This window comes from Heterodontus francisci, chromosome 7 (genome assembly GCF_036365525.1).
Source record: "Heterodontus francisci isolate sHetFra1 chromosome 7, sHetFra1.hap1, whole genome shotgun sequence".
Classification (NCBI taxonomy): Eukaryota; Metazoa; Chordata; class Chondrichthyes; order Heterodontiformes; family Heterodontidae; genus Heterodontus; species Heterodontus francisci.
Genome location: NC_090377.1, coordinates 130,601,324 through 130,625,727, shown reverse-complemented (window position 1 = coordinate 130,625,727; position 24,404 = coordinate 130,601,324). Strand labels below are relative to the sequence as shown.

Genomic DNA, 24,404 nt, shown 5'->3' with positions numbered 1-24,404 from the left:
TGGGCAGGTATTATACCTCATGCGATTGCAGGGGAAGGTGCCATGGGAAGGGGACGAGGTGGCGTGGGGTAATGGAGGCATGGACGAGGGTATCACGGAGGGAACGATCCTTCGGAATGCTGACAGGGGAAGGGAGGGGATGATGCGTTTGGTAGTGACATCCCGCTGGAGTTGGCGGAAATGGCGGAGGATGATCCTTTGTATATGGAGGTTGATGGGGTGGAAAGTGAGGACAAGGGGAACCCTGTCGTGGTTCTGGGAGGGAGGGGAAGGGGTGAGGTTAGAGGTGCGGGAAATGGGCCGGTCACGGTTCAGGGCCCTCTCAACCACAGTGGAGGGGAATCCTCGATTGAGGAAAAGGTAAGACATATCAGAAGCGCTGTCATGGAGGGTAGCATCATCAGAGCAGATGTGTTGGAGACGGAGAAACTGGGAGAATGGAATGGAGTCCTTACAGGAGGCAGGGTGTGAAGAAGTGTAGTCGAGGTAGCTGTGGGAGTTGGTGGACTTATAATAATGGATATTAGTAGAATATGTCCATTTTTTCATGTTTGTACTTGCGGCTGTTCAATTTTCAGTCCGTTAACACCCTATCTGTACTAATGCTTTGTCTTTCAACACACCATTAACATATCGTTTGCCTTTGCTCTATGACCTACTGTTCAGCTATTCTGTGACCTTGTCCTATCTACACCTTCTCCTTTGTTATCTCTTGCCCCACCCCTGCTTTACTTGCTTATAACCTTTCACATTTCTAATATTTGCCAGTTCTGAAGAAGGGTCACTGACCTGAAACGTTAACTCTGCTTCTTTCTCCATGGATGCTACCAGACCTGTTGAGGATTTCCAGCATTTCTTGTTTTTATTATATATTAATTTTAAACACACTGTGTTTTTAGCTCCCCCTTGGTGAATTTCTTTTCACCGCTTTCCAATTATAAGGCAAAGAAACCAGCACAACAGGTTTTCTCAGGTTTAAAGATGAAAAGTGAAATTTTATTCCACTTAAACTTAACCTCTATCTGGTTAACGCCAACGGATGCACACCGCGCCCCATGCTAGCATGCATATATGATACATACATGCAAATAGAGACAGAAATAGCAGAAGAAAAATAAAGTGGAAAGGTTTGAGGTAATATCTGAAGAATTGTTGTTACGGTCCTTCGAGCTCACTGTAGATTGGAGGTCGATCTTGATTTTCGTTGGGGCCCAATATTCTTCTTAAACCTTGTTCGCTGGAGGAGACTTTTCTCTCTTGGGGTTCATGTGTCTTCAGTGGATTCAGAGGCTTGTAAGAAAGAGATGTGAGCAGACAGGAGAGATCTTCTCAGTCCAGGGACAAACAGCTTTCTGCCCAAACTGTTTGTACAAATTCAAAAAACTCAAGTTGCCCAGCAGATTAGTCATGTGATTAGCTGGTTTGACCATGTCGGTTTGTGTATTCGGCCATCTTAGCTGTCAACCTGGAATGCGAGCTCCCCCACCTTCAATGTCTGGTGATCAAAAGTCCATTGTGGGTTGAATGTCAGGGCATGCTGCTTTGTCCTTCCAAACACGGTCTGTTAATATGCAAATGTGTTTTTCAGCCACGGCTGCTCTGTTCAACAAGTCTTCTTCACCCCAGTAACAGTTTAATTTCAATGTTCATGACAAATTTAATGTGCCTTATTCTGGGTAGGTGGGGGTCTAGGATGACAGACTCCACTCGTCACATCCTGCCAATCAGAAAAGGACCCAGTTATGCATACTCTCTGTTTTCTGTCAGCCTGCCAATCTTCTATCCATGCTAATATGTTACCTCCTACACCGTGAGCTCCTACTTTGTGCATTAACCTTTTATGTGACACCTTATTTAGATTTTTAGAGATACAGCACTGAAACAGGCCCTTCAGCCCACCGAGTCTGTGCCGACCATTAACCACCCATTTATACTAATCCTATACTAACCCCATATTCCTACCACATCCTCACCTGTTCCTATATTCCCCTACCACCTACCTATACTAGGGTCAATTTATAATGGCCAATTTACCCATCAACCTGCAAGTCTTTGGCTTGTGGGAGGAAACCGGAGCACCTAGAGGAAACCCACGCAGACACAGGGAGAACTTGCAAACTCCACACAGGCAGTACCCAGAATTGAACCCGGGTCGCTGGAGTTGTGAGGCTGCGGTGCTAACCACTGCGCCACTGTTCTGGAAATCCAGGTACAGTACGTCAACGGGCTCCCCTTTATCCACAGCACATGTTACTCCTTCAAAGAACTCCAATAAATTGGTTAAACATGATTTCCCTTTCACTAAACCATGCTGACTACTCCTGATTACCGTGAGTTTTTCCACGTGCCCAGGTATAACCTCCTTAATGATCGATTCTAACACCATCCCCACGACAGACGTCAAGCTGTCCATCCCTACTAAGACCTGGATTGAGCCTGTCCAAAGTGATTTCATATCCAACCTGAACATCCTGCAGACAGTAGAAGCTTTTATTCTATCAGTCTGGACTGTGGTTGAATCCAGATCGCTGAATTAATAAGAAAGTGTGTAATCTGCCTCTATCTCCTTATTTTAATTTTATGTTTCTTGATGAGAGAGAAAGCTAGAGAAGAAATGAGAAAAAGATACAGGGTAAATGAGAAAAAGATACAGGGTAAATGAGACTCGGAGATGGACTTACTGTGCATTGTTGCTGATTCAACTCATAGAATTTGTAATCTAACATAAAACAGTCCTAACTGCAGATTTCCAAGATTTGTAAACTATTGCTCGACATATATTTATAGGAAGGCTGATGCTAACATTGCATAAGTGCCTTACATGACTTTGATTTAGATTTGTTTTGGCAAAAAATTGCAATAGTAGGCAAAACTGGGCACTGAGAAATATAAATTAAACTGCCCACAGTATCTCACTGTTAAAATCAAATCTGAAATCCTATGAATGTGGAATATTTTCTCCCTGAACCTAATATCTGACTGGCATGGAGTTTTGTATTTGATTTTTATTTCTTTCCTCTATTTGAGCAAAACTGTATCATAAAAGTTAGTGAAAATACAGCAATTGATAGTGAGCATACATAACAAAATATAACTAAGTTCATTATTCAGAACTTCACAGGGATGGGACCAGAGGCTGTACTTATCTCCTAAAATCACTAGTGTGTGCAGGCCGTCTGCTGGGGTGGGATTTCGACAGGTTGATCCTCATTACAGTATAGCTGTACCAGGTTGCATACAAACTCTGTAAAAATAAAACAAATAGTGGAAAAAATGAATTACTTCTGCAGCTAATATAATGAATAGCCCCCAGAACAGCACAATATTTTGGTGTCAGGAATCCGTATTATCAGACTCAGATACTCCACTAATGATGTGATCTGCTGAGAGCAATGTGGCTGGTCAACACCATGCCTGGAAATCCAATGGTGCTGCACTCGTTTTATGCCTATTAAATGGGCCCCAAGTATCCAATATGGCAGGCGCATGCATGCCCACATTCTGAACTGGAAATGCAGCACCCAAAATATTGATATAGGCATCAAAAGGAGCATCCAGGACTCACACCTGAAACAGGTGTTAGTCCCTTTGCATATGAAAATAAGGGGCCAGTGCCTGTTTGGTGCATCCTTTACTAAATTGGTTTGTACAAATCAGATCCACATACAGCCTAACCAGTGGTTTTTAAAGAGACCACTGCAGGCCGCCACCAAAACGTAAAGTATTTAAAAAGTACTAAGCTGAATATGGAATTGGGCGAAGCTCCTACCAGATCCACATTAAAACCAGGAGCTGTTGCCGGACATTGGCTCTCTCTCTCTCCCTACCCACCCTCACCCCTTTCACTTCACCCCCTCTTCTCTATAGCTCTGTTTGTCTCTCTGTTGAGCAGGCAAGCATGGGTTATGTGGGTTATTTTTTCACAGTCCTGGTGTAAAGAACATATCCATTATTCCTATACAACCGGCCTCTTGACGTGCATAGCTGTACAAAGGACAGGCAGAATGGTGGGCCTATGCAGTCTTTAAGAATCGTGAAAGCTGTGAGGAAACTAGGCACAGATGTGCATGATTTTCTGGATGTGGTCACTCAACAGGATGAACACCGATGGAATGGTAGCTTTTCAGATTTAGGAAGGCTGTTGGCTTATTGGGAAATGCCCTGATTGTTACATGGTCACAGCCAATCAGAGCCTGAACTTGTGAGAAGCCTGCTGTAGCAGAAGAGCCTACAGCTCTTTCTTGTTGACTGCTGGTGTCCATGGGGTTTGTTATTAAATAATTGGCCTTGACAAATAGGATATCAGTAACCAACTGGTTGAAGGCATGGACTACAACTGACTAATCTTACTCTTATCATGAGCCTCTAATGGGGCCCAAGGCAAATAAATTAAGAGCCTTAGTTACTTTGTCTGCCACAGGCTAGGAGAGTTGGTTTCAGGCCTACGTGGAAGAAGCTGCACAGGTCTATGACAGTCTGTCTAGAGAAGTGTAGCCTCCTGATGCACTGCTCCTCAGAATGGTGAAGGTGACTGACGCTGGGTCTGTAGACCTTGGGAAGGGTAAGGACATCTATGAGTATATGTCCTCCTGCGTGTTATTCTCAGAGCTCCATTGTAGCTTATTAAGGTTCTATGACCTACTGCTGCTGCTCCTATCACTCTTCTTCCAATCGCAGTAGAGTGGCCTTGGAACTATACCCAGTATAAGTTATCACTTTTAGGAAAGTAGGCAAGAAAATTTGAGAAAGAGAGAAGTTATTTCTTCGCAATCCCTTTTTGCTTTAAATACCACCTATTTTATGTGGAAGATAATTATAGCTGAGGTGTGGAATATGGTGAAATAAAAAGGCTAACTGAATCCTGGAACTTTTAACGAAAATCAGAAAATGTTTGAAATAAATCAGCTAGCATTAGAAAAAGAACAGACAGGCATTTTGGGTGGAGACTTTTTGTCAGGCTTGACTAAGGAAAGAGAGGAGGGAGAAGCAGGTAAATGTCAAGAGTTTAATAATGTTTAAGTCTATGAACAGATTTTCTTTTAAAAGATAGAAAGATTTGAGAAATACTGCAAATTTATGATTCTGTTTCACAAGCGAATAGGCCCAAAAGCTGACCTTTAGATCGATATTTTGGGTTTTGATAACTACAAGTCCAACCTTTTGGGCCACATTATATATCGTCTGGTAATCCCACTTCATCAAGTTTGTTAGGAACCTCATTATTACTTACGGTCTCTGTCGTAAGGAATCATACCAAAATGTTATTTTCTAGTTCTCCAGCTTATCTGTCATATTAATACAAATCACGCATGTTAGCACTACTGGATCTCCTCCTTGTACCAACACTTCCCTGACAAAAGCTACTCCATAACCCTGTAAATATACCTTCATGTAAATGAAATACTATCAGTAATCCTTTGCCTCCACCATTGACGCAGTCCCAAAAAACTTCACCTGCATTAAGGAACAGAAAATCCATTGTGGCTCTTCTGGCGACACCTTGAAAGGGTTCATTTGCATTTGTCAGTTTTCTAATTTCCTTCTGTCATTGTGGGGAGTACTGTTGGTACTCGAATTTAACCCTGCCGCTTAAATTTTGTATAGCATATCTTTACACTTATCACTGCAAATTAGCAAAAGTTGTTGCTTAGTGAATGTTCAACCAGAGCTAATCTGATACTGATCTGATACAGTTTAAATTATGGTTCCTGTGGAAGTAGTGTTTAACTTCTCTGCAGCACTGACTGTGTAAATAGAGGCACTGCCAACTTCATTGCAGCAGCTCCAGACTCAGGCAGATTTCAAGTAAATTTAAGGAATTCAAGTAAAAGAAAGCATATGATTTACATCTCAAATCACGCAGACTTAAAATAGGACATAGTCCTGTAACTGTAAATGTGTAATTCTCTAAACTCCCTTTATAAAATTTTTTTTCATGCATTTAAAAGTGGTATAATACTGTGAATTCATAAAATCTGCATCCTTAGGAAATGAAAATTTAATAAAACAAACTGAAGCTATTAGTTAAATAAAAGCAAAATACTGCAGATGCTGGAAATCTGAAACAAAAACAAGAAATGCTGGAATCACTCAGCAGGTCTGGCAGCATCTGTGGAAAGAGAAGCAGAGTTAACGTTTCGGGTCCGAAGAAGGGTCACTGACCCGAAACGTTAACTCTGCTTCTCTTTCCACAGATGCTGCCAGACCTGCTGAGTGATTCCAGCATTTCTTGTTTTTGTTTGTGAAGCTATTAGTTGATTGACTTGGTATTTTTGTAGACCTATGTAACACAACCCTATTGGGGAAGACAGAATTTAGATTGTTCATCTCATTTACAAATGAAAAGTAGTGTTTCCCTATCCAATGTCATGTGCAACAAGGATTGGAGACAACATAGGATCATCTTAAATTCCCTGATATTTTGGGGGCGCTATATTAAGTCAATATTAATGTCATATACTCTAACAGCTATATACATGCTCTTTGATACTCAACATAACTCTAGTTGCCTTAACAACACTCAACATACACTCCTTATTTGTTCTCATTCATCTTAAATTATTGATTCCCTGTTATGAGTGATGAGACGCAGAAGTGCTAATTGTTAAGTGACAATCCAGATTGTGTGCCCAGGGAGTATTCACATAGTTTACATAACTAGTCATCTGTGGTGGCCACAACAGAAAACCAGCATAATTTAGTCAGGCACTCGATTCAACAACTCAGGTTAGTTAGCATCATTTATTCCAATGTAAAACAGAGGGTGCAGCCCTCTCCGTAGCCCCCCTTGGAAGTGTCATTATGGAGGCCTACCCCTGTTTTGTTGGGATGTGCTGTGCCACCAGCCACATTCGGCGAGATCCTCTTGAGAAGGGCGTCTGCATGGGCATCTCCGGCATGGGTTTGAAGGCTGTGAAGGAGTTCTGTCTTGAAGTCACACAGCGCAACTGGCTGATGCAATGCCAGGATACCTGATCTGGATCACGCAGGTCCAGGCAACAAATGTACGTGTCATTCTGCAGACAACCAGCACTAAGCTTCAAGATGGACCATGCACTAGAGTTCTTTAAAGGGTCAGGCAACCACATTGCAGGTAAGGTAATTTTTAAGAACTTCTCCTATTACAATTTGTCAGGAAATACTCTGGAATGTTTTGGAGATGTTGTGGTGCGTTCCTAGATTTTCCAGAGAGTGATACTGCATCCTCACAGAGGATTTGGTGACGTTGTCCACACAAAGGCTGCAACAGGTATGGGAGCTGCAGTTGTAGTGTCTCTGCAGGACGACAGGGAGATGGAGCAGAGGCTGCAGAGAAAACAGCTCTCTGCGATGCACCTTTCCCACTTGGAACTGGACTCCTCCATGTTCTTTGACAGTGCCGGGGTCTGCCTGGCATGGTAGCCAATGCACTGAGCAGCTCGGTGTGCCCATCAGTGCTCTCCTGTATGCTGCCCCATCAATGTACTCATCCGAGTCCTCTGCAGCAGAACTCGTCTGCGACCTCACCCTTCGATGGCAAACAAACCATTTTTTCCCCTTGGCCTGGCTGGGTGCTCGTGCCCAGATGACTCACCATATGCTGATCCCAACTCTATGCTTGCTATTAAGGTACAAGTAGTGTCAGTATTTGAACTGGTGGCTGTGAATGTCAGATCAAGTGACAGGGCCTCTTCATTAGTGCTGTGCTGTTGTTCTCTCTCTTCCTTCTTGGGCTGCTGTGGCTGGGCAGATAGCAGTCCTTGGGTGCCTGAAAGTAGGCAATCAGAGGGGAAGGTTGTGTGAGGGAAGGGGTGTGGGGTGGGAAGCAAGAGGTCCATGGTCACACCGTCAGTAGCTTGCTCATCATGCCAAATAGCAGGGAATTGAAAAGGGGCATAGACAAGAACATACCATTATCCTCAATGTTCTCAGTGATGCCGGATGCCATAGGCTCCGTTGTAACTGGTCTCATGATGCTGAGAGCCAGCTCTTCTGTAGGGCTCAGGGGATGCAGGGATCCCTTGTCTCCTACCAGTTCTGCTCTACTTTGCTCCCTAGTTGGTGGTGGTAGCAGATGTCATATGAAGATGCATTTACTGACCATGAAGTCATTACACCTCAAGGCACTACTATCAGGTCCTTTACAATCATGGTAATGAGGCAGGAGCACCAAATTTGCATGCTGCTTACCTCCAAAGGAACTGGTGCAGGCAGACTATGAATCATGACTCCCGTGCTCAAAAACAGGGCAGACGACTTTTTAGCCCAGGGTATTTCAAATTAAAACGAACATGTGTACATATATAGAGAATAAAAAATTAACAAAAACTAAGAAAGCATATGCTGATAGAAATCATAATATAAATGTTTTTATTATCTCACCCGGACAGTGACTAAAGAGGTTTATTGCTGCTTTAGATCCATGCAAAAAGGATAGAACCAGCTGCAGCATAAAGCTGAAGAGAACAGCAAACACATTTAAAGAGACAGTCAATTTCTGATGTTTGTGTTGGGCTTTTACTTTCTCTCGACCTATTGCTGAAAAATGTCCTCCCTTTCCATTGGTGGAAGGGAAGGGTTTAATATATAATCCAGTGGGAAGGGAGTGTTGAGGAACCAGTCAAGGGTCCCTTTCTCAAAAATCTTCTGAAGGGAAGCCCTTGTTTAGAGATTAAGCTGAGTAACTTGACCTTCTTGTTACAATCATTCCACACTGCTGTAGTTTCCCTAAAAACTATTCTATAAGCAAGTGTAATCTCCAAACACTTGAGCACGCAACCTTGGCTGAAACTCCAGTGCAGCGCTGAAGGAGTGCTGGACTGTCTGGAGTTGCCATCTTGGCCGTTGTGTTTCCTAAATTACAACAGTGATTACACTTCAAGAGTACCTCTTTGACTGTAAGCCACTTTGGGATGCTGTGAGGTCATGAAAGGTAGTATATAAATGTAAGTTCTTCTATCATTCTAATTGTAATGATTTAATCACCTCTATATCCACCAGATTGGGCAGGTGTTGTTTTGTTGTCTCTGACATGCGGCGTGCAGGAAATGGGGGCAATGGTCTTGGCAGCAGAAGGAGTAGACATTGTTGCTTGAGCGAGAACATGGTAGTTGGTCTCATCATGGTCACTTTGCTTCTTTTGTGGCTGCTAATCCCAGCTGATCTCAAACAGGGTGGCAGAGGAAAGTCCAGCTCAACATCTCAATACTGTGCACACTAGATAAATAAAGCACAATAAACTCAAGTCTGCTACTATATTCTGTACTGTGTGCCCAAAATTTCAGAAAGCACATTTCAATGCTGTTGTATGGGAGCCTAAAAACTAGTACTAAGGAAAACAAACCTTTCAATAACTACCTACAGACTTACCTGTGCAGGAGTTTTGCACAAGTGCCTGGAATTCCACAAATGTCCAAATCAACATTGTTCATGAAAGCATTCAGGGCTTTCTACAATAACTCAACACCAACAACATGCATTTATGTAGCACCGTTAATACAATAAAATGTCCCAAGGCGCTTCACTGGAGCCTAAAAAAACAGACAAACTTTGACACTGTCTCAACAAAATGTACTGCCACCAAAGGAATTGAAAATGTGGACTCTTGACTCTTGGTAAGACAGCACTTCCAAAAAGATAACAGTCTGCAAAAGGTGAACGGCTGGCAACTATCTGAATCTTACAAAAATCTGTTTTGGTTTCCACACATTTTCTTATATATGCAGCAATCAAAAACTCAGATTTCTTTCTGATATTATTCCTCAAAATGATCATGTGGCTACATCTGACACTGGGCCTGTCTGGATGAAAATGGTGGGCAGTCATCCTATGCATAATAATGATATCGTTTGATAAGTGTGCACACAATTGGATTATTTTTAATCAATCCCAGATAGAGAGCATGGTTCACTGATTTTGAATGGATAGAATTAGCTTGAAGTCAATAGGCATATCATGTGATAAATTATACTGCAGTCATAAATTATAGTGATATCATTTATGGGGCCTTGCAATGTGTTATGATTGTAAATTATTAATAGGGTAGCGTGATCATCAATCTGCTTATATTTAAACACACATTATATTCAATGTAATCCAACATCACCTTGTGAAAAAAGCCATCACTATTTTCTTTTTATATATGCTGCTTTAGAGGGAGTGGGCACAGGTGGATAAATGGGCAGGAATCCATACACTGAGGGCAGGATTTCCATTTGGGGTTTGGACCCTGATGTCACAGTCCCTTCCAGGTCCCGACCTCCCGACCCCGTACTGTGTCGGCAATGTGCATGTGTTACAGTTTTGATATGGAAATAAGCTAATTGGTCTGGAGTCGTGCTCGCCGTCCAATTAGTAGTGGTGGACGGATGTAGGAGGCGGGGCATAGGTAGCAGCAAGCCTGATTTGAAGGACGGGCTGCAGCCTCTGCTGAGGTTGCCATACACCCAACTAATGGAAGAAGGAGCAGAGCAGACGGCAGTAAGAAGGGAGGCCCCCAGTTCCGGGGCAGCACACTCTGTTTTTCTGACGCCTCACTGGAGTGCTGCTGAGGTGGTGACTGAGCACAAAAACATCCTGTTCCCTGTCAGTGGCAACAGAAAGCCAGCAAGTCTCACCAAGAGGGCATGGCTGGAAGTGGCTTACGAAGTGGGCTGCAGAGGAGTGGTGAGGAAGAACTGGGTGCAGTGCTGGAAGCATTTCAATAACCTTGTTAGGTCTGGAAAGGTGAGCCCAACGGTAGACCCAGATGGCATGCCTCCTGGTCACGAGTCACCAGAGTGCAAAAGAGATGGGCATCCTGAGGGTGCATAGAGCTCTCCTGACTATGGGAAAAATGTGTGCTCAGGAGCCTTGATGACCCATAAGCCTGGATCAGAACCCTACTGCTGTTAATCAGGATGTTGGAGTGCAGACTGCAGCAGCGTATGCAAATGAAAAGCTATGAATGGTGAGGGAGAGAGGCAATGTTCTTACTGCATCGTCATTCACCTTGCAGGCCAAATGGGAGTTGAATGCTAGGGAGAATGAGCAACCAGAACTGGAGGGTGAGGTGCCAAAGCTAGCGTCGCTGACACACTTTGAGGAGCTGGCCCTTGATTTGACCAGAGTGTCAATCCACAGCGACATTGAAGATGGAGAAACAGGGGTCTGCCATAGCCAGGCTGAAAGCATCTCAACTTCTCCAGGTTCAGGGAATGTATGGCAATGCTTCCCGTGCAATGAGCTATTAAAGCATGAGCTGTCATTTGATTGTTGTTAGCAGTGTGAGCATCTGTTGACTGTCCAGATCTCTCATCACCATTCTTTCTTCTGTCTTCCACAGGACCAGCTGCAGAGGGGCAGGAGTCCACACAAAGACAACAAGTTCTCGAGGAGTCAGAGGAGGAAGACACGTCAGAGTCTGCACCGTCACATCTCTCCAGCGCAGATACTTGCACCTTGGTGGGTCCTTGCACATTATTAAAGATCGTGGCACAAGGTGAAGCGCACATTGCTTCGGAGCAGGAGGATACAGGGGAAACAGAGTCGGCTGTGGCCAGTCCCTCTCAGAAGATGGAGGACAGGTGTATCCCTGCTCAACAGGGCAGAAATGCAGAGCCTAGGGAGTCATGAAACAGGCAGCTCTACCTGGAGAACCAGTGTCAGATGTGTGCCTACATGTCAGCATTACCTGAGGCACTGCAGAGTCATGGACTGAGAATGGAGGAGTCCATTCATCTCATGTGCTCCACGATGCCTCAGTACTTTGAGCGCATAAGCTCTTCAATTGAGAGAGTGGCCAACCTCATGGAGAGCCATATAACTCAGACTGGATGCAGGAACAGAGCAATGAAATGCACGCCGCAGTCTGTAGCACTGAAATGCATGCCGCAGTCTGTAGCACTGACCGGTCAGTAGCACATATGGTGCAACAAAGCATGGAGTGAATGCCAGCTGCACCCCAGATGATGGTTTCCTTCAGTGATCAAGGGCGCCATGAAAAGGCTGAAAAGGTGGCAGTTGGCGATAAGGAGGCCAGCGCTCACGGGGCTCCATCATCATCATCCGTCCCCATGGCCCCTCCAATGGACAAAGCACCTGTAGAGTCATGCACTGTGACTGAGGCTGTCCCCGAATTGTTGCCAGTGCAGCAACCTTTGGAGGTGCCCTCCCCAAGACCTCCACACCGAGGCTAACCCCCATGGGCATCTGAGGCCCAGACAGGCACCAATGAGCAGTCTGCTCCCACCTGGTTGAGTGGTTAAGTAACCAAATGGAATTCAATCCAGAAAAGTGTGAGGTAATGCAGTTGGGGAGGGCAAACAAAGCAAGGGAATACATAATAAACAGGAGGATATTGAGAGGGGTAGAGGAAGCGAGAGACCTTGGAGTGCATGTCCACAGGTCCCTGAAGGTGGCCGGACAGGTAGCTAAAGTAGGGAAGAAGGCATATGGAATGCTTTCCTTTATTGGCCGAGGTATAGAATACAAAAAAGCAGGGATGTAATGCTGGAACTGTACAAAATGCTGGTTAGGCCACAGCTGGAGTATTGCGTACAATTCTGGTCACCACTTTACAGGAAGGACATAATTGCTCTGGAGAGAGTACAGAAGAGATTTACAGGAATGTTGTCAGGGCTTGAAAATTGCAGCTATGAAGAAAGATTGAATAGGCTAGGGTTGTTTTCCTTAGAACAGAGGAGGCTGAGGGGTGACTTAATTGAGGTGTACTGGATTGTGAGGGGCATAGATAGAGTAGACAGGAAGGACCCGTTTTCCCTAGTGGAGAGGTCAATTACCAGGGGGCACAGATTTCAGTGTAGAAGCATTAGAGGGGACATGAGGAAAAGCATTTTCATCCAGAGGGTGATGGGTGTCTGGAATTCGCTGCCCGGATCAGTGGTGAGGCAGAAACCCTCAACTCATTTGAAAGGTACCTGGAGCTGCACCTGAAGTGCTGCAACCTGCAAGGCCACGGATCAGGTGCTGGAAGGCGGGATTAGAATGGGCGGCTAGTTTTTTCAGCCAGCGCAGACACGATTGGCTGAATGGCCTCTTTCTGTGCCATAACTTTTCTATGGTTCTATGGTACATTGGTTCATCCTCAGCCATAGGGGGAGCACCTCGTAGGAGTGTCCATGAGCGCAGGCCACCACGTTGGCAATGTCACTTTGTGTGTCACTTGGGTGTCTGTGATGTAATATCACACTGCACTTGTACTGTTGCACGAGGGCAGACTTGTGTGTCTTCATTTCACCATGGTGACGACTGCCGTGCACCGTCGGATGACCCTCAAAGAGGGCACAAATGTCATTGACCATCTGCCAGGACAGGCACAGCCGTCTGCGGCACTGACACTCTGACATGTCCAGGTAGCTTCTCCATTGGTGGTGGAGCCTTGGCTGAGGGTCTTGCTTTTGCTGCCTTTCTGTCCCTTGTTCCTGACCCCTGTGCTCCTGTTGCCCAGCTGTCTGCCTCTGCTCCTGGAGATGCTGCTCCTCATTGCTGGTCGGCCATATCTTGGATTTGCTTAATTCTATGTCGTTTTACATCCTTCCTTCCTTTCTAGTGGAATATGCAGTTTCCCTGAGACCCTGCTCATGAACCCCGTGAGGCCTGTAAGCAGAGGTACCTGTCAACGTCCACCCCTCCAAACAGGCCCTCCACAAAATGCCCTTGTCAACAATGAGGAAAGATGACAAATAATTCTCTAGACTCTGCAACTGCTTGCCTTTGATTGAGAGCCTTTTCTAAGTCTTCTCCATTTGATGGAGTCTCTTGTTGGTGTCCCGCTGCTCTGAGTGGCTTCCCACTCTGTTTGCGGCTCTTCTGCTTGTCGTGGTTTAGATCCTGCGTGGATCCTTTGGCCTCCAAATGAAAATTCAAGCTCATTAAGTGGCACAATTGGCCATTTAGAGATGTCAGGCAGATTAGCTCTTCAGGCTCTCGGCGGAATCTTTTAAACTTGGAGCGTGTCGGGAAACTGGCACACCAACATGAGAAGCGGGTTGAAGTGCACCCCTGCCCCCGATCCCACCCTCTCACTCAATCAAAAATTCTGCCCTGAGTGCTCACTTATTTTTCCATATAACGTATTTTCTATGAAAAGTGACGCACCTAAGTTTCTAGGCCAGTGTTTTCTTGGAATTGTAGATGGCACCGCTACTAGCAAGTTATAGTTTTGTTTGTTAGAAAAAAAAGGGACATAATGGAACATAGTTTTCTGATAATATGTGGTAACAGTCCACATTGGTCTACAGTTTATTTTCATATATAGTAAAGTGTTTTTTAGGGAGTTCTGTAGTAACAAGGACCAGGGAAGAAGGGCCCTAGAGTAATTGATATTATTTGATATTAAGCATCCTCCAAAAGGTTTAATTTAAAGGATTAAGTCATGGCATGAGAGCTCAAAGCCGGGGTGTGCTCCTCGTGCTCTATGTGGAAAGCCAGGAACAATTCCAGTGCCTGGGACCAGCATGTGTACAGGAAGTGTCTCCAGCTGCAGCTGCTGGAAGCCCGGGTTTCAGAGCTGGAGCGGCGGCTGGGGACACTGTGGAGCATCCGCGAGGCAGAGCGTATCATGGATAACACATATAGAGAGGTGGTCACACCGCAGGCTCAGACTCCACAGGCAGGAAGGGAATGGGTGACCACCAGGCAGAGCAAGAGGACTAGGCAGGCAATGCAGGAATCTCCTGTGGCTATTCTCCTGCAAAACAGATATACTGCTTTGGATACTGTTGGGGGGAATGGCCTCTCAGGGGAAAGCAGCAACAGCCCAATTCGTTGGCTCACGGTTGGCTCTGCTGCACAGGGGAGGAGTAAAAAGTGTGGGAATGCACTAGTTATAGGGATTCAATTGTAAGGGGAGTAGATAGGTGTTTCTGTGGCCGCAAACGAGACTCCAGGATAGTATATTGCCTCTCTGGTGCTAGGGTCAAGGATGTCTCAGAGCAATTACAGGACATTCTGAAGGGGGAGGGTGAACAGCCAGTGGTCGTGGTACATATTGGTACAAACGGCATAGGTAAAAAAACAAGGATGAGGTCCTAAAAGCAGAAGATAGGGAATTAGGAAGTAAGTTGAAAAGTAGGACCTCAAAGGTAGTGATTACTACCAGTGCCACATGCTACTCAGAGTAGGAATGGCAGGATATATTGAATGAATACGTGGCTGAAGAGATGGTGTGAGGGGGAGGGTTTTAGATTCCTGGGACATTGGGACCGGTTCTGGGGGAGGTGGGACCAGTACAAACTGGACTGAGACTGGGACTGGGACTGATGTCCTGGGGGAGTATTTGCTAGAGTGGTTGGGGAGGGTTAAAACTAAAATGGCAGGGGGATGGGAACCGTTGCAAGTAGTCAGAGGAGGGAGATCAAAGACATGAACAAAAGACAGTAAGGGAAATAAGAAAAGTGATAGGCATAGAAATCAAGGGTCAGAATCAAACAGGGCCACAGTGAAAAATAGTGGGAAGGGGACCAGTAATGTTGAAAAGACAAGCCTTAAGGCTTTGTGCCTGAACGCACGGAGCATTCGCAATAAAGTGGATGAATTAATCACGTAAATAGATGTAAACGGGTATGATATAGTTGGGATTACAGAGACATGGCTGCAGGGTGACCAGGGATGGAAAATGAACATCCAGGGGTATTCAGTATTTAGGAAGGGTAGACAACAAATAAAAGGGGGTGGAGTTGCATTGCTGGTTAAAGAAGAAATTAATGCAACAGTGAGGAAGGATATTAACTCTGACCATGTGGAATCTTTATGGGTAGAGCTGAGAAACACTAACGGGCAAAAAACATTAGTGGGGGTTGTATATAGACCCCCAAACTGTAGTGGTAATATTGGGAATGGCATTAAACAGGAAATTAGAGACGCATGCGATAAAGGAACATCTGTAATTATGGGTGACTTTAATCTGCATATAGATTGGGCAAATCAAATTAGTCACAATACCGTAGAGGAGGAATTCATGGAGTGCATTCGGGATAGTTTTCTGGACCAATACGTTGAGGAACCAACAGGCCATTGTAGACTGGATATTGTGTAATGAGAGAGGAATAATTGAGAATCTAGTTGTGCGAGACCCCTTGGGGATGAGCAACCATAATATGATAGAATTCTGCATCAAGATGGAGAGTGACGCAGTTGATTCTGAGACTCGGGTCCTGAATTTTAAGGAAACTATGAAGGTATGAGGCGCGAGTTGGCTATGATGGATGTGGAAATGTTACTTAAAGGGATGACAGTGGATAGGCAATGGCAAACATTCAAAGAGCGCATGGATGAACTGCAACAATTGTTTATCCTTGCCTGGCACAAAAGTAAAACGGGGAAGGTAGCCAAACCATGGCTGACAAGGGAAATTAGAGATAGCATTAGATCCAAGGAAGAGGCATACAATTTCGCCAGAAAAAAAACAACAGACTTGAGGATTGGGAGCAGTTTAAAATTCAGCAAAGGAGGACCAAGGGATTGATTAAGAAGAGGAAAATAGAGTACGAGAGTAAGCTTGCGGGGAACATAAAAACTGACTGTAAAAGTTTCTATAGGTATGTGAAGAGAAAAAGATTGGTGAAGACAAATGTAGGTCCCTTACAGGCAGAAACAGGGGAATTTATGAAGGGGAACAAAGAAATGGCTGACCAATTAAATGCATACTTTGGTTCTGTCTTCACAAAGGAGGACACAAATATCATATAAATGTTGGGGAACACAGGGTTTAGTGAAAGGGAGGAACTGAAGGAAATCAGTATTAGTAGAGAAATGGTGTTGGGGAAATTGATGGGTTTGAAGGCCGATAAATCCCTAGGGCCTGATAATCTACGTCCTAGAGTACTTAAGGAAGTGGCCCTTGAAATAGTGGATGCATTGGTGGTTGTCTTTCAAGATTCTATAGACTCTGGAACAATTCCTACAGATTGGAGGGTAGCTAATGTAACCCTACTATTGAAAAAGGGAGGTAGAGAGAAAATAGGGAATTATAGACCAGTCAGCCTGATGTCGGGAGTGGGGAAAATTCTAGAGTCCATTATCCACATAAGAGATTAGCATGTAAAATTAAAGCGCATGGGATTGGGGGTAGTGTATTGCGATGGATAGAAAATTGGTTGGCAGACAGAAAACAAAAAGTAGGAATAAATGGAAACTAAATGTAATATCTCCAAATTTGCAGATGACACAAAACTGGGTGGGAGGGTGAGTTGTGAGGAGGATGCAGAGAGGCTTCAGAGTGATTTGGACAAGTTGAGTGAGTGGGCTAATGCATGGCAGATGCAGTATAATGTGGATAAATGTGAGGTTATCCACTTTGGTAACAAAAACAGGAAGGCAGATTATTATCTGAATGGCTATAAACTGAGAGAGGGGAATATGCCACGATACCTGGGTGTTCTCGTACACCAGTCGCTGAACGTAAGCATGCAGGTGCAACAGGTGATAAAAAAGGTAAATGCTATGTTGGCCTTCACAGCAAGAGGATTAGAGTACAGGAGCAGGGATGTCTTGCTGCAGTTATACAGGGCCTTGGTGAAGCCACACCTGGAATATTGTGTGCAGTTTTGGTCTCCTCATCTGAGGAAGGATGTTCTTGCTTTAGAGGGAGTGCAGCAAAGGTTTAGCAGACTAATTCCTGGGATGGCGGGTCTGATGTATGAGGAGAGATTGAGTCGGTTAGGACTATATTCGCTGGAGTTCAGAAGAGTGAGGGGGGATCTCATAGAAACCTATAAAATTCTAACAGGACTTGACAGGGTAGATGCAGGAAGGATGTTCCCAATGGTGGGGGAGTCCAGAAACAAGGGTCATAGTCTAAGGATACGGGGTAAACCTTTCAGGACTGAGATGAGGAGAAATTTCTTCATCCAGGGAGCTACCACAGAAAGCATTTGAGGCCAAAACATTGCATGTTTTCAAGAAGGAGTTAGATCTAACTCTTGGGGCAAAAGGGATCAAAGGATATGGGGGGAAAGCGGGAACATGTTACTGAGTTGGATGATCAGCCACGATCATAATGAATGGCGAAGCAGGCTCGAAGGGCCGAGTGGCCTACTCCTGCTCCTATTTTCTCTGTTTCTAACAGGTGGATAGAGACAATATTGGAAACAGTCTCTTTGGGGCTAATTTTCCCACTGGGAAAGCACTTGGGGAAATCGCAGGCACTCTAGCTTGTTGATGCTTCCTTGTTAATTCATTTTAACAAATGGAAAATTGTGGGAAGCATGTCAAGATTTCATGATATGAACTGCTGGGCAAGGCTCCTGCAGTAGCACATATTCATAAAATTGGCCATTTTTAATCATAGAAACAAATGAAAGAAAAACTGAAAATATCCATGTGAAAATGGCATTGCCATTTTTAGTACACAAACTGTAGACACCAGGAGGTGATTATGATAGCACATAAAAAACATAAACATACAGTATAACTTACACATTTTTACTTTACAGAATAATTATTAAAGTAGTTCAAGGGGAAAGCTATTTTTTAAAAAGCCGAAAGCAAACTCAGGAGACAAGTGGCTGTACTTGGTTCTAAAATTCACAAGAAATATAAGAATTCAGTGTGGGATTGTCCTTAAGTAGGGGTCACAGAACTTGTCAATGACCAGATAATTCAAGATGTAACAAGAATTGACACAATAAATTTCTGAGAGCAGGCTATTTGCCGCTGTCTGTCGAGTATAAATCATCTTCTGCTTGATATGTGTGATCTTTAAAAAGGTGTTTATTAAAAAATGGGAAGGCCTGAATCAATATGCTGTTCATGGCCTTCACAAAAAGAAAGACAAATTAAATGTCACAGCTCACACATAGGAAGGTTTTCCAGATTTGACAGGGGGTCAAGGCTAATATGAAACCTAATGGACTCTGTTTTTAAACAATAAAGTCTTGATCACTTCATGCTTTTATGTATATTATTGCATGTATGTTTCAATAAATCTTTTGTAATTTTCTGCTTCAAGTAATTGAGCTTACTATAAACTGGAAATTGCTTAATGCCTTTGTATGACTTTCCTCTGTCTGCTGTTTTAGCAGAGGCATTAACCCATTCTAGATAAATGGGTTAACAACCATTGTTAAAATAGTGGGCAGAAGGATACCACATAAATAAGCATTGGTCCCATAATATAACCAACAATCATTTCTGGGTTTATGCATTCTAAAACAGTGAAATTTATTTCTATTAGGAACATTCTCCTCAGATACTCACAAGACTATCAGATTATTTGTTTCTATTGTCATTCCTCATATAGCTATTCCTATTTAGTAACTGTGCTATGGTTTGTCCTGACCTTTTGCATAGGATTCCACTGCTTTTCACTTTTTTTTTTTCTTTTCACTTTGATGCTGGTAAATAGCCAAGCATCACCCTTCAAATGAGCTGTTAGATCAAGCCAGACTGTGAAGCAATAGGCTTGAAGAAAGCGTGAGGTAACAATTACTCCCATCTACTTTGGGTTATTTACATTGCATTGGAAAGCAGATAACATACTAGTCAAAGTCACAGTTCATTACCTCTCAAAGACTTCAGTTCAGTCTCAGTCTTGTGGCAAGACTTTTTTTAAAAAATGATACGTATAAATTCAAATAAAGAATTTGCCGATTTCCCCCGGCACACATTGGGCTGAAGTTTGTTCTCCCCAGGCATCGGGTTCTGTGGTGGGGCGGGCCTGAAGATGCCTCGGGGAGAGGGCTGCCACACACCGTGGCGCTGGGAAGGCCCGGCCCGATATTACCAGCAGTGCAAGGCCTCGTGGTTATCCCCCACTGCCGCTTGGCGATAGGACCCCAATTTGAATATTTAAATAAATTTAAATGAATTAATTAATGAAGCTCACATCGCTGCCAGATGTCCTGCTGTGATCTTCGGCCCAGTGGCCGGGAGTCCCGTGCCTTCGAATCCCTGTCCGGAGAAATAAGGTGCCACACTGGTGGGGAGGGGGGAGGAGGTAAGTTTATCAGTGCAGGAGGGGCGGAGGGAAACGGGGTCAAATTAACGTTATGGGTGTTGGGAATGACGGGAAGGGTTGACGTTGAAAGTTTGTGCAGTTTTGGAGGGGGGGGGGGGGGGGGGGAGGTCAGATTCTTCCCGAACCAATCACCTACATGTTTGCCTGTGATGTTTGATTGAAATTAAATTATATTAAATTAAAAGCTTACCTGTATACTCACTCCAGCTGCTCTGATTCCCTGCTCTTTCTGTTGATTGTGACGTCACTGTGACATCACTTTTCAATTTTTTCCCTGCTCTTTCCCGCAGCTCACTGAGTTCTAGCTGTCTCTATGCTGCTTCTATCTCCGCTGCTGGTCTCACTCTTTCCCACTGCTCACTAACTGAGTTCTAGCTGTCTCTGTGCTGCTTTCATCTCGCCTGCTGGTCTCACTCTTTCCCGCTGCTCACCGATTGAGTTCTCGTTGCCTGTGTGCTGCTTTTATCCCCGCTGCTGGTCTCGCTCTTTCCTGCTGCTCACCGACTGGGAGTTGAGAGGAAAGATGCTAAAGCACATCCATGCAAGCCACCAAGGAATTGAGTCGAGTCTGAGGAAGGCAAGAGAAGTGCTCTACTGGCCAAACGTAAGCAATGAAATCAAGCACCACATCAGCCTGTGCAGTGCATGTAACGAATATGAAGCTAAGCAAGCTAAAGAGTCACTGATGACACACGACATCCCAGACAGACCATGGATGAAGCTGGGAGTAGACCTCTTCACTCACAGGAATTAATTATCTTGTCACCGGAGACTACTACTCTAACTACTGGGAGGTAGACCAGCTGACTTCAACGACTACTGGTGAGATTGTAGAATGCCTGAAAGCACACATTGGTCATTACGGCATTCCAGATAGTGTGATGAGTGACAATTGCCCCAGTTCATAAGTGAAGAATTCAGCTGCTTCATAAAGGATTTGGAAATTCAACACTTCATCTCCACACTGCCCCCAGTCAAATGGAAAGGCTGAGGCAGCAGTGAAAATCGCGAAAGGAATCATAAAGAAATCAAGCAAATCCAGCACAGATGTATGCAAGGCAAACTTCGAGTGGAGAAACACAGCTACTGAAGGCATAGAAAGTAGTCCAGTACAAAGACTAATGCCACACCGCACCCAAGCTACTCTTCCAATCGCAAAAAAGCTACTGAAACCAGAAATAGTTACAGGAGTGAGTGACAAAATCGAGGTGAAACGGCAGAAAGCCAATTTCATTTTGACAAAACTGCCAAACCATTGCCAGAATTGAGCATTAGAGAACCAATCAGGGTACAAACCTTCAACGCTCTCAACAATGGTCAGCCCAAGTGGCAACTTCGGACCTGTGTAGAGCAGTTGTCACCTCGATTGTACGCAGTGGAAGTGAACAACCAGCTATACCATCGCAACTGCAGGTACGTACGCACAACTGGAGAAGCTGTTCCTTCATTGCAGGCGGCCGATCGGGAAGATGTGAACTCACCATCTGCACAGACCACAGATCAACCATCAGTCCCATTGGTCCACAGCACCTCAGCAACGGAAATGGAACAAGAGTTATCATGGCAACAAAAGTAACACGGGAACAACACTCCCCGGAGAAGGAAAATTACCCTGATGAACAACCAACGACAATGCGCACATGCACCATTAAGAGACGAGCACGATTTCAAGACTATGGGCTGAATTTTAACGGCCCTTGACGCCGTGGGTCGCAGCGCTGGGGCCGGTAAAATGCTGCGGAGAGAGGTCCTCCTTGACCTGCAACATCGAGAAGGGCCCACCACATATAGGCGGCAGTGGGACCTCGGTGCGCGCTCCCCCCCCACTGGCGCCTGGAGCCTACATCACATGTAGGTTAACGTTTAAAATATGTAAATAAACTTACTTGCAGGTGGTGGTCGTCCCACTCTGATATTACAGCCGCCGTTCGTGCTCTGCGCGCCTTCGGAACTTCATACAGAGATCCGGGCGAGAACCTGGTAGGGAGGGGAGGAGGAATAACATTTTCAGGACGGGAGAGGTGGAGAAGCAGGGAAATCAATATTTATTGGATGTGGGAATGGTGGGAAAGGGTTGGAGGGTAAAAGATCGAAGGTTGGGGGAGACCTTTTGGGTATTCATACAAGCAATTGATGGTCATTTCATTGCCTGAAATGACCATTGCAGGGGTTGGGGAAGGGCCTCCATCACTTATTTTTTTACCTGTAACAAAAGTCATTATCTCTTTAAAAAGTACACTTATTGGTAAGGGCTTAAAGCCCTATAAAAATGGCGCTGGCGCCTGCGCGGTGGTACCGGACGCTGTTGCCGGGGACGCGGAGGCCGCCTCCTTACATCATCGGGGGCAGGCACTCCGCCCCCACTATTGAAATGAGCCCCGGCGCAAAATATCACGGGGCTGCTTGGCGGCTGCTGAATGCGGGCACTGCGCTAAGTTTAATGGGCCCGAATAAAATTCAGCCCCATGTATGCAATACATGTGCAGAGACTGATGAGAAGAACGAACTGCTAATGAATCAAAACAGTTGTATGCGTAGTGGATAACTTGGACAACTCACAGAGTAAATGATAATGCATGCTTTTTTTTTGTCTTTTTGTATGAAAGGGGGATGTTTGGGAGAGAAATGCAATACAGTGCTAATGTGCCACCTGGCTTGCCGTAGTCATGTGACCTCTACCATGAGGCACTCACTGCAGGCATCCATCAGAAGGCAGTTCAATAAAGATACAGTACAAGCAAGACTTTTGTCTTGTGAGCTCATAACATTACTTCCTGGTTCCCATCCCCCTGCCATGTTAGATAAAATCCTCTCCTGTAGAGCTGGCAAACCGCCCCACAAGGACATTGGTTCTGGCCCTGTTCAGGTACAACACATCTGACCTGTAGTTTCCATCTCTCGTATCCCTGAGATATCAGGCTGGATTTTGTGTAGGAAGCGGGGCTCCCGGCGCTAAGCTGAAAAGGAGGCGGAGCCCCTCCTCAGGCTTTTCGTCCCCCCCCCTCCCCCTCAGAGTGATCCTCTGGTCTTTTTACATCTATGTTTCATGAGCCGGGATCCCCATCCCTTTAAAGACAGGGATCCTGTCTCCAAGAGCTGCCGGCCAGAGGGCTGGCAGCTCGGCAGTATGGCAGCGCCAATGGGAGCTCTAGAATTCCCTCCCTAAATTCTCTGCCATTCTACTTCTCTCTCTTTTAAGATGCTCCTGCAAAGCAAGCTTTTCATCATGTGCCCGATATCTACTTTGGCTCAGTGTCAAAAATGATTTTATTGATATTTCTCCTGTTAAGCGCCTAGGGACTTCTTGCTGTGTTAATGGTGCTGTATAAATTCAAGTTGTTATTTTTCCTCTTTTCCTTCATTCTTGAGATTTGGATGTCACTGGTTAGGCTAGCATTTATTGCCCATCCCTAATTGCCCGTGAGAAGATGGTGGTGAGCTGCCTTCTTGAATCACTGCAGTCCTTGTGGTGTAGTTATACTCACAGTGCTGTTAGGCAGGGAGTTCCAGGTTCCAGACCCAGAAAGTGAAGAAACAGTGATGTAGTCCCAAGTCAGCATGGTATGTGACTTGGAGGGAACTTGGTGGTGTTCCTATGCTTCTGCTGTCTTTATTCTACATTGTCATATTAGACCGGCTCCTCTGTAAGCAGCCAGAACACAAATGCCTGACTTGGAAGAATATTGCCGTTCCTTCACTGTCACTGGATCAAAATCTTGGAACTCCCTCCTTAACAACGCTGTGGGTATACCCACACCAGATGGACTGCAGCAGTTCAAGAAGGCAGCTCACCGCCACCTACTCAAGGACAATTAGGGTTGGGCAACAAATGATGCCTTGCCAGGCCACATCCCATGAAAGGATAAAAAATCATATGTAAACAAGGATTAGAAGATTTCTGATTTCTGCCAAGAGGTTTTTGCTGGTACTGTTGCTTTTGTCCACCTTGTTACTGCCACACGGTGAGGGGGATTCCCAATGTTCAACTCCCACCTGACCATAGCAAATGTTTTTTATGATCAGGGTTTACCTCTTTGTGTATTATTTGTCAAATAAACAGACAGTGACAGGTTTTCTTGTAGGTTTAAAGCAGAAGATTAATTATTTATTGAGCAATATGCCTTATCCCAAAATAGTCGCAACCACATCCACTCACGCAGTCACTCGCGTGCAGGCACACACACACACACGAAACAGATAGAGAGGAAAAGGGTAAATGGTTTTCAAGTGAGTTAGGGTTTCAAAGTTCACAGTAAACCTGTTGAATTCTCTTGGAAGTCAAGTTCTTGTTGGTTGCAGGCCTGAGGTGTTGGTAGATTTCTCTGTTGGTTGAAAATTCAGTTTGAAAGATCACTTCCAATTCACTGTTGCATAAGTTGAAAATGTAGAATTTACAACAGCGCGCCTTCCTTTCTGGCTTGCTAGATTTTCTCCCAGCTGTTAGCCAGACAAGCTTTGTGGTGATGCT

The 24,404-nt window shown here is 44.7% G+C and overlaps 1 long non-coding RNA gene across 3 annotated transcripts in view; it reads right to left on the bottom strand.

The window, feature by feature from the left end:
* Nucleotides 1-1,010: 1,010 nt before the first annotated feature.
* The window catches only part of LOC137371790 (uncharacterized), a 58,546-nt gene continuing 35,152 nt past the window's right edge, over nt 1,011-24,404 (bottom strand). For 2 of the 3 annotated variants that reach the window (XR_010975286.1, XR_010975287.1), the window contains exons 2-5: nt 21,823-21,913; nt 21,233-21,466; nt 8,965-9,195; nt 1,011-3,244 (exon numbers count right to left, since the gene is read on the bottom strand). This is a non-coding gene — a long non-coding RNA (uncharacterized lncRNA). The remainder of the gene's footprint in view (nt 3,245-8,964; nt 9,196-21,232; nt 21,467-21,822; nt 21,914-24,404) is intronic. The other variant, XR_010975288.1, reaches the window with a different exon arrangement.